Genomic DNA, 11,684 nt, shown 5'->3' on the forward strand with positions numbered 1-11,684 from the left:
TCGGTGGTCGCTGAAACGCCCAGGTGATAGCGGCGATGGGTACAGCTGTCTTCTTTCTGCAGCGTAAAACACGCAAGAATGAGCGAAACAGTCGGTTTTCCGTCGCTGCTGCCGAGTGCCAGATCCGGGGTGGGAGCCTTCTTTTCTAGGTTTCCGCTGGTGACGTCGGTAGTGACGTCAGATGCGTCAGATATGTCCTCGATGATCGCTGAAACGCCCAGGTGATAGCGGCGATGGGTACAGCTGTCTTCTTTCTGCAGCGTAAAACACGCAAGAATGAGCGAAACTGTCGGTTTGCCGTCGCTGCTGCCTAGTGCCAGATCCGGGGTGGGAGCGTTCTTTTCAAGGTTTCCGCTGGTGACGTCGGTAGTGACGTCAGATGCGTCAGATATGTCATCGATGATCGCTGAAACGCCCAGGTGATAGCGGCGATGGGTACAGCTGTCTTCTTTCTGCAGCGTAAAACACGCAAGAATGAGCGAAACAGTCGGTTTTCCGTCGCTGCTGCCGAGTGCCAGATCCGGGGTGGGAGCCTTCTTTTCTAGGTTTCCGCTGGTGACGTCGGTAGTGACGTCAGATGCGTCCGATATGTCCTCGATGGTCGCTGAAACGCCCAGGTGATAGCGGCGATGGGTACAGCTGTCTTCTTTCTGCAGCGTAAAACACGCAAGAATGAGCGAAACAGTCGGTTTGCCGTCGCTGCTGCCGAGTGCCAGATCCGGGGTGGGAGCCTTCTTTTCTAGGTTTCCGCTGGTGACGTCGGTAGTGACGTCAGATGCGTCCGATATGTCCTCGATGGTCGCTGAAACGCCCAGGTGATAGCGGAGATGGGTACAGCTGTCTTCTTTCTGCAGCGTAAAACACGCAAGAATCAGCGATACAGTCGGTTGCCGTCGCTGCTGCCGAGAATAAGAAATAAATTAACAAATTAAATCAATAAAAAAGTGATATGTATAGCGCTCTTTCAATTGAAATTTAAACAGCGCTATATTTTGGACAAATACACAGATAGACATGACAGGATGGGCGTTGACTCCAACTATGTTTATTGACACGTATTTTCGTTGAACGTGTAAGAAAGAGGACAGTGAGCACATGCGCATCTTTGACTGGAAGGAAAGGCCAAAAAAACGGGTGGGAAGGGCGGAAAGAGCAAAGTGAAGTCACTTTTTTTCTCTTCCTTCTCAAGATGACAGAAAATAAAGCGTAGTAGATTAAGAAGAGGAGAGTGCTTTTCTTCCCCTATTTCTAAGCACTGTGAATTCGCCGGTAGGCAGGGAGACAGAGGTGTCGCTGACACACATAGCGCTTCTCGCCTTGATAAAAAAGGCTTCTGATATTTCCCAAGCTATCCTATCTTTGCTCCTGGTCAGAATTTTGAATTTGTCAAGCCGTGGCTCAGAGTTCTGATCGTTTTGATCATTGCAAAATTGGTAGCGGACGGGTAGATTCATGCATGAGTCCGATGGGTTTCCCGAAGCTATTTCATGTTCCCTAGCGCGTTCATGAACACAAAGCCTAATGTGGCCAACGTACAATTTGCCACAAGACGCGGGGATGTTATAGACCACACATGTTTTTTTTTGCCACACCCTAAAGTTGTAGGGCCACTACTGCTGACATTAGGGCACATCTTAGCCAATTTCAATGGCTCCATCGGGACGCCGTACTTGGCGCGCACCCTTTTTAGGTTGTGGGACACATTGTGGATGTATGGCATAACCACTGGTTTGGCGTTCCCGAGTCTTTCTGGTATCCGTCTCTTCTTTTGCCTTCCCTTGAATTTCTGTAGCACAGCTGTCAAAACGTGGCCAAGGAACGTTGCTTTGGCAGTCTGGTTGCCTCGCTCAAAAAGCTATCTTGCATCATGTGGGGCATGACTTGACGAGTGCGGATTCTAAAGAAAGGGTCGCAATAGCCCTCTTAACAGTTTCTGATTGGACCGAATCAAAAGGCAAAAAATTTTAGCCGCACGCCGTACGCAGTCAATGAGTGTTCAGGTAGTTTTAGGCGTGTATGGTTGGGTCAGGTGTAGAGGCTGTATTGTACTGCGACCCAGGTTACCATGCAGTTTAGTGGAGCGGCTCTGCAGTCTGAGCGGTGCGGGGGTGCTGCTTGAATTTTTCACTCAATATCTGCGACCGCTGCTTGTACGTGGTCGTTACGGACTCGGTCCTAGTGGCGCAGAGGGCAAAACACGTCTAGAACGGCCGAACTCTGTGTTGCGCTGCATTGAAAGCCGCTGTTACCAGGAAGGCAAAAAAAGGCAATCAGTTATATGGGTTTAACTGCACCAAGCCCATTTTTAACGAAGTGATATCACTAGACATCGCGTGTTCAGCCCGAAACACGCTCAGAACAACTTTTATATGAGCGTTTTGCCCTCTGTGCGACCTGACATTACAGCAGCCAGATAAGAGAGTGGTTATCATGATTGCACAAGCCGGTGGTTGTTTCTCAACTTCTATTTTTTTGTTATTTATTACTGCTGTCTATCCTCGAATAGTTTGGTTTATAGTTTTATGGGGTGCAACGCCCCAAAACGACTCAGGCTATGAGGGACGCCATAGTGGAGGTCTCCGGATCGCCTGCGGTTCTTTAACGTGCACTGCCATCGCACTTTGTGTCCTCGAATTGTGCTGCATTGCGTATGCTGGAATTATTCTCAGAGGCTGGCGCCGTTGGTAAAGGGATTCACGAGTACGGATGACCGCTGCTTCTTTCCTCTCACTTTCCTTGCGACCGGGTGCCTGTTCGGCTCTTTTTTTGTCCTACATGTTCCTCACGCTTATGTCTTGAAAAATGTTCTCAGTGTATGTTTTCCTTTATTGTCTATCTGGTTAAAATTCCTCCTCAGCTCATTATGTTTCCCAGTGTGGTAACGCTTCTCCACGGCCGGCAGAAAATGGCAGCTGGTCAAACCGGCCCGGAACAATGGTTGGCTTCGCAGGTCAAGGTGTGGTTCCAGAACCGGCGCATGAAGCGCAAGCGCAAGCAGGGCCCGCTCTCCTCCTTTCCGCCGCCCCAGTGACGCAGGACGACGCGGCAGATGTGAATGCCAAGAGGAATGCGCCGTCTGCTTCGGAATGCCTTCTGGTAGCTGCGCAAGGCAAAGGGCGCTTCACAATGCGAACGCATTACCAGGCTATGTCGGCAGCGAATGTGATTGGGGGAACTAGAAAGAAATATCATCAAAAGAGGCGTTATAATCCAAGGGGGATGATGTGAGGAGGCGGCACATAAAATTTGGTGAGGATCGGATGATTAGTTAATTGATTAGAGCCGATAATTTGTACAAAGGGGCGTGGCTGGGACAAAAGTGGCGATAAATTTCAAACGCAGAAAGTGTAGTACCACGTGAAGTACCACGTGACCGGAAGTGTGGGCAGAGCCGACGCGCAGCGCCAAATTTGAATGTCCGGAATGAATACTGAGATTAAACGAGGGAAAATATGGAGTTAATCGAAATCTAATCAATAATTAATAATTATAGAAACGCCAATACTCGATGCAAATAAATTAAGGTGCATTAATTTTGAATTAGATATATTAATTATCAATTAAGGTGAATTAATGCGCCCTACATCGTCCCGCCAACCTGCATATCTCATCGCACTTGTCATCCAAGTTTAATAAAACTTTTTGCTGGGCGAGTTGGTTCATTTTGCTTGAGGGGATGTTTGTAGCGCGACAAAAACAGACAAGGGACAGAAGACGAACGGGACAAGCGCTATGATCACAGTAATTCACCTTCAACCTTCCAAGTTTCTCGATCACGTGTCCGCGTGGTTACTTTTACAGCCTCATTTTTCCCTGGTACCATTGTGGACTGCAACGACCTTCCCAGAGACATTGCAGCCATCATGTGCGCCGCGACCTTCGCTGACAATCTTCATGCTTATTTGTCGTCGTGTTGACACTTGCCGCCAACGAATATTGTACCCACCCGTTATATACAGCCCTTCAGCGGGCCTTTAAGGAAAATAAATGAAATGAAATGAGTAATTGAGGTGAATTACTGTGATCATAACGTGAATCATTGGGAGATGGGAGTGAATTAAAATTAATTGTGGATTAATTTTGAATGGAATTGAATTATCTGTTTAAAATGATCATGTGCTAAAAAGAATTGATAAGTGATTGATAAGTGACCGACAAGTGATTGATAACTGCTTGATAAGAAATGAGTGATCGATAACTGATTGATGAGTGATCGATAATGAATTGATAAGTGATCTATAAGTGTTAATGATCAACTGTGTGTGCGACATGCGTCCGTCAAAAAGGTTACCTGTGACTTTTGGGCGACGAGTGCCGAGGGGGCGTCAATGCTTTCGCACTACGCCAATGCGGGTTGCCGCAGTCACCTTTTCTAAAAATTTATACTCTCTTGAAACGGCTGCCACCTATTAAAATTCGCACACTTGCGCCGATTCGACAAAGGTGCGTCATGCTTTCCGTGTGGTCAATTTTGAGGACAGCCGCTGGCCTGCTTTCTTTTTTTTTTTTTGATGTTGCTCTACACCATTTGGCAAAAGTAAAAGAGCCCAAATTGTCTTAGTCTTGGCCGTGTGCGTAGTTTATATCGAAGGTCACGTCCTCCGAACGTTTCCGGTGGCCGCAACAAAGGAACAACGATGGAGAAACAAAGGTACAGGCGCTGACGTACTCTACATCCTGAGCCACATTTGATTTCGTCTTGTTTTGCATTTCGTTCGTTGGGCTGAGAGGCAACAGCTGGCGAGATGCTCGTAGCGATGAAGTGATCGTAAACCAGAAAAATTCGGTATCACAGAAACGGATAGAACGCGCGGTGTTCAGGCCTATTCCATGAATGACATGGCTGCCGCATACGTCAAGCAAGCGAATGAGCACATCGGTGCAGGCGTAAAATCTCTACAACGGTCCGCCCCCGAGGAAGTTTTTTTAATTTTTCACCCCCCCCCCCTCCCCCCAAAATGGTGAGCGAAGCACCAGGAGGTCATAGAGACTCTCAAAATTATCTACTGTCAATACGGGTTTCGTAAAAAGTGCTTCATCAACCAAGGTATAGCTAGCCACGTTGACAAAGGCACGGGGTTCTCGTTTTCCGGACGTCGCTTCGTTCTGGACACGTCACAACATACATTATGGCTAAGTTTGGGGGGGGGGGGAAGCTACTGCAGCGACCCACAGCCGGGGGAGTGGGCCCGGAGAGACTCACCCGATCTCCACTGGGTTACAACCCAGTGGAGATCGGTTACAAGATTCTAGGTTACAGATTCTAGGTTACAACCTAGAAGCACAATGTCGCAAAAACAAACTTAATTCAAATTTTCCGCATGGTGGTGTTGCGTTGTATATCGATGAAAATATAAGCTATAAACGGCTGAATGATGTTGACTTCTTAACAGAAAATTGTGAAAGTGTTTGGGTATGCATAGAAAAATCGCATTTACAGATGGCTAAGAATCTTATTATTGGTGTGGTCTACCGATCGCCTTCAGCACTATACCAAGAGTTTTGTTCTGATTTTGATCGCATACTTCGTTCTTTTCTAAATGATAATGCTGCTGTAATCATTATGGGTGATTTTAATATTGATGTATCAAATAACAATTGTCCGTCATGTTATGAATATGTTTCTTGTTATACTAGTTACGGGTATACGTGTCTTGTTGACTTACCCACGAGAGTAACAGAACACAGTGCTACAATTATTGACCATTTGTTAACTAATGTCCCTGTTTGTAGTTCTTTCGTTATAGAGGCAGACATTACTGATCATTATCCCGTGTTGTTTACAATGTCAAACTATTTGAAAATTTCTAATAAGCATTATAATCGGAGATTTTTTAATCACTCGCGGTTTGTAAATAATGTATGTGCTATTGACTGGTCGTCTGTATATTCATCTAGCTGCGCCAATGACAGCTATAACCAGTTTGTTGAACTTTACACAGAAGCAATGACGTCTGCGACCACCTCTTACTCTGTTACTGCTAAGCACAAAACCCCACGAAATCCTTGGGTATCGAACTCGGTCTTACTTTGCATTAAAAAGAAATACAATATGTATAGGAAACTAAAAAAACAACCCTTTAATGCATCATTAAGACGTCGGTATTCTGAGTATTTATTTACAGAATAAATACTCAAGAATTTTAAACAATGTGCTCTTTGCTGCAAAAAAAGCTTACTTCAGTGATCAGGTCCGTTTTAATGGAAAGGATTCAAAGAAAAACTGGAGCATCGTGAACAAATACCTTGGCAGAGAAAGAAAGCAACAACTTCCTGATAAAGTAGCATATAATGGCACAAGGCATACGTCACCAGAGGATATCTGTGCAGCTTTTAGCGATTACTTTTCATCAATAGAAAATGTAAATCCCACGGAACCCCGTGCCACATGCCTCGTTCGACCAACTCGCTCATTTTATCTTTTTCCCACAGATCATGATGAGGTAAAGTCAGCAATAACCGGCATGCGTAATGCTTCTTGTGGCATTGATAACATTTCAGCCCAAAGTGCTAAACTAGTGATAGAAATAATATCTCCAGTGCTAGCCCATATTGTCAATTTAATTTTCTCGACAGGAGTTTTTCCGGCAAAAATGAAAGTAGCGAAAGTTCTTCCATTATACAAGTCAAAAGAAAAAGATAACATCCAGAATTACAGGCCAATATCAATATTACCGTTTTTCAGCAAGGTCGCTGAAAAACTGTTAGCAGCAAGACTTAACAGCTACCTAGAAAAACATAGCATTCTGTCACCCTACCAATTTGGGTTCAGAAAAGGATATTCCACAACAACTGCCGTTTCGACCTTTGTTGACATAGTTAGGAAGTTTATTGATTCAGGTTCCCTAGCAGCAGGCATATTTATCGATTTCGCCAAAGCCTTTGATTCTCTAAATCACAGTATTCTTAAAAAAAAGTTAATTGGTTACGGCGTCAACGGCACACCCCTAACACTCATTGAAAGTTACCTAAAGGACCGTCATCAAGTTGTTTTCTTCGGAAATTCACAGTCGAGTGCAAAGGTGATTAATGTCGGGGTTCCCCAAGGCTCCGTGTTGGGACCTTTATTTTTTTTTTACTTTATATCAATGACTTGCCTTCCCAATTAACTTATGCCCAAACTGTATTATATGCTGATGACACGACTTTAGTATTAGCAGATCGCGATGAAAGTGCCCTGATTAGAAAAGTAAATAAAGAATTACAAAATGTACATAAATGGTGCATGGCGAATGCAATCAACCTTAATCCTAATAAAACCGTCTTTATCCTTTTTCACTCTGGCAGAAGAATTGTTTCTCAGCATACAGAAGTAATTTACAATAACCGGCCTATTCACCATGCTAACAACACAAAATTTTTGGGTATTGTGATAGATAATTATCTCAAGTTTGATTTACACGTCCGTTCAGTGATTAAAAAAGCCTCATACGGCCTGCATGCACTTTCCAAATGCCGAAATTTTTTCCCCGTTGATGTACTTGTTAACCTTTATTACGCCTTTGTCCATTCACATATTAATTACTGTATATCTGTTTGGGGATGCACATATTCATCTCACATCGCCCCCTTATATGTTTTTCAAAAAAGAGCTCTTCGAATTGTCGCGCAAAACATTCAGCATACTCATCTAGATGAATTATTTTCCGTTCTTGGTATCCTAAGTGTATACGACCTAGTAACTTACAATACCGCTTCCTTAATTTATCAGATATTGCACAACACACTGAATTTAACTACAGTACGTCTTCATCGCTCACTACGCACCAACACGTCTACTACAAGACATCGGCTCTTGCTTCCTACCATACACACTAATTATGGCCGGCAAACGTTGCAATTTACGGGTCCTCATTTGTGGAACAGTCTTGATTATAACATTCAAATTTCACCTACACTTCATGACTTTCAAAAACAATTAAAACATTTTCTACTAAGCTCAACCTAGTGTACATTCTATAGTGCTTTTTTTGTATTTTTTGTCTAATTATAATATGTTTATTTGATGTTTTCACTAGTATCCAGTGCCTACTGCTGTAACATGCTTATTGCTATATAGTTGCCTTATTTGTTATTTGTTGCTGTCGTCTACATCTTGTGTAACAGCTTATAGTGGTCGGGACCCTTAAACAAATTTTGTTGGGTCCCTGAAGTTCTGTGTTTGTATTTCTTTTTTTATGCTAAATAAATACTTTTTAAAAAGAAAGCAAAAGGATGGGCAGAATGGATGGGATGAATGGTTGTCATGAAGTGGTTATGGGATTTAGGGTAGGAATGGGGACAGCGAGTTGTTTGATCTGGTCCTTCACTTGTCTCGACTCCATTTCTGGCCTGCCTGGCCAGGACAGGGAGAGCGTCGAGACTGCCCAATGGCGCGGCCCTGCTCACGGGGGGCCCGACCGCCCACCAAGCGCAACGGGCTCCGACCACCGGAGTCAGTGGTCGATGTCAGGTATCTGGAGTCCCCCCCCCCCCCCCCCCCCCCCCCCCCCCCCCCCCCCCCCCCCCAACGACGTAGGGTTTGTACTGTTGTGTGCTTTTCGCGGTTTTTCAGACACCGGAAGTATGTGGGATGTGATCCGGCCTGTAGAGGCTTAGGTCATCAGCCTATTTGGCCTACCGGCCTCATGACCTAAAACCTCCGGGGGATCCAGCTGTGCTCAAACCATGCACTTATTTCCTCCCCTGGCTGTGCAACACGTCCCCAGCGGGGGCGTTTTGCACAAGTGTGACTTAACCGTTCTCCTTTTCTTTTTTATTGCGAAAGCAATACTGCTCACAGTTTTGAGCCTTCAGCGTCGTCCTGGCGGATCGACCTTTAGCATGACCTCTGTTATGACGTCACGCCAGACCGAGAGGGACAGGGCATCAACTCAGCGGCGCGCCGCTGCCGCGAGGAAGCGCTCGCTGTGATGACTTCAGGGGGGCCAAGAAAATTCTGGAACCATATAACCTGGTTGGGAAAAACAAATCAAAGAACGCAGGAACAAATTATAGATGCTGAGGGAAAATGTTAAGAGGGAGACGATGCTGTGAACTACTTTACGTCATTTATAGCTGCGTCTTTTAGCAACGACAATGGGGTAATCTCCCCAAGTGAGGCGGCAACACAGGACCGCACAATAGAGAACAGCTTAGAACTGACTAGTCTTAACTGGGAAAAGGCGGAAGCGAATATTCCTAAAACCCCATCCGCAGGGATAGACGAAATTCCAATTAAGCTGATTAATGAACTTGACACAAGAAGCAAGGAAGCGCTGATAAAAGCATTGCAGACTGTCATAACAAATCAGCAAATTCCGCACAGCTGGAGACAGAGTAAAATGAATTTGATTTATAAAGGGAAATTAGATAAGACGAACATCAAATCCTTCCGTCCGATTACGATAACGTCTGTTATGTACAGGCTGGCAATGCAGGCGGTGAAATTAAAAATGCAGTTATGGGTAGAAGGTTATCGGATACTCGGAGAACTTCAGAATGGGTTCAGAAGGGGTAGGCGTTTAGATGATAGCCTGTTCGTGCTTACCCAATGCATAGAAATAGCTAAGGCGAAAACAGACCTCTGTTTTTAGCCTTTCTGGACATAAGCGGTGCGTACGATAACGTGAACAGGGAACTCCTGTGGAGCATATTGAAAGATTTAGGTATCGGTCATGAGGTAATTAATTTTCTGCAGGAAATCTACCGGGATAATGAAGTTGAAATTACACGGGAAGGGAAAAAAAGTACCCCAACTATGGGGGTGCACTAAAGATTAAGGCAAGGTTGTCCTCTATCACCGGTGCTGTTCATGCTTTACGTGATAAATATGGAAAGAAGGCTAGAAGAAAGTAATCTAGGTTATAATCTGTCGTACAGATTAGGCAGAAATGTAGTTGAGCAGCAAACTAGCGGGTTTAATGTATGCGGATGATATTGTACTGTTTGTATTGTATTGTATTGTATTGTATTGTATTGTATTGTATTGTATTGTATTGTATTGTATTGTACAGGAAGATTTACAAACTTTGGTTAATTGCTATGGAGACGAAGGAGACGCTCTAGGATTCAGTTTTAGCGCAACTAAATCAGGTGTGATGATTTTTAACGATACAACTGACCAGGTGCTTACAATACAAGGCCACGAAATACCCAAAGTGGCCGAATACAAATACCGCTGGATATGGCTCAACGAAGGGCCGATATACACGGAAAAGCACGAACAGGCTCTTAGGGCAAAAGGACGAAGAGACGCCGGGATAATGAAACATAGGGCATTATGGGGGTACAACAAATAGGAAGTACTAAGAGATATTTGGAAAGGAATAATGGCGCCGGGACTTACTTTCGGCAATGTGGTTCTGTGCTTAAAGGCAGAAGTTCAATCAATCAATCAATCAATCAATCAATCAATCAATCAATCAATCAATCAATCAATCAATCAATCAGTTTATTTCCTTAGAAAAGGAGGTGTAGGGGACTAAAAGCTCGAACAGCTTGACGAGGTCCCGACCCCTTGTTAGTTCAGTCGAGATTAGACGTAAATCAGAGAGCTTTTGGAAGATTAGTACTAGGTGCCCACGGCAAAACCACAAACGAGGCAGTACAAGGGGATATGGGCTGGGCGCCCTACCATGAACTTGCCGTCCCGGTTAGCTCAGTTGGTAGAGCGACTTAGTCCAGAGTTCGACGAAAACTCGTCTGCCGAGGAAATGACATCCTTCTAAAAAACCTAACACTCGCCAAGAAATTGAAGAACAACAGGGTAAAACACAAAGATGTTTCGGGACCCCTACGGATCCCTTGTTCACAATGAAGACGGCCGCGTTTATACAAGCGAAGGTCGCTGTAATGAGCATGCGTATGCTGCAGGCATGGGCCCACGTGTCCGATTAAGTGCGTGCGGAGTTGATTGGATATGGAATGACTCTAGGAGTAGGCGGGATGATAATGATTTCTCGGTGGATATGATATTGGCTGCGTCCCAGGCGATAATGTGGCCGGTGCTTTTTTGGTGATCTGCCAAGGCGTTTTCCTGCCAAGGCGTGTTCCCAAGATACACAACCCCGACGTGCCTCTACGCCCAATAGTAGACTTTACCCGGTCCCCCCTGCATAAGCTGTCTCGGTACTTGCACAGTATCCTGCGCCCCCTGGTTGGAACAGAGACGTATGTGAAGGACTCTAGTCACTTCGTCAGTATGTTACAGGACGTCGACATACAAGAAGACGACATCATGGTGTCTTTTGACGTCAAATCTATGTTCACCTGCGTGCCAATAGACTTCGCTGTCCAGTGCTGTAAAGGCGTCCTTGAAAACGACGAGACCCTTGCCAACCGCACTCCGCTTGAATCTGTGGACCTATGCCGCCTTTTGGAATTTTGCCTGCAGAGCACTTACTTCGTTTTTAACGAGGGGTTCTACAGGAAGGTGTTTAGAACCGCCATGGGCGCTTCAATTTCGGTGACTTGCGCCAACCTTGCCTTGGAGACCATCGAGGCACTCGCCCTTGCTTCTTTCTCTCGTCGCCCAAAAATATTTTTGCGCTATGTGGACGACTGTTTTTGCGTGTTGAAACGGGAAGACGCGCCTGCACTACTTCATCATCTGAACTCCATCCAACCAACCATCCAGTTTACTATGGAAGTGGATAGTTCTGGTCGCATTGCCTTTCACGATGTTTTGGTACAGCGCACGACGA

Source organism: Amblyomma mixtum, chromosome 10, assembly GCF_055824585.1.
Source record: "Amblyomma mixtum isolate Tamu chromosome 10, ASM5582458v1, whole genome shotgun sequence".
Lineage (NCBI taxonomy): Eukaryota > Metazoa > Arthropoda > Arachnida > Ixodida > Ixodidae > Amblyomma > Amblyomma mixtum.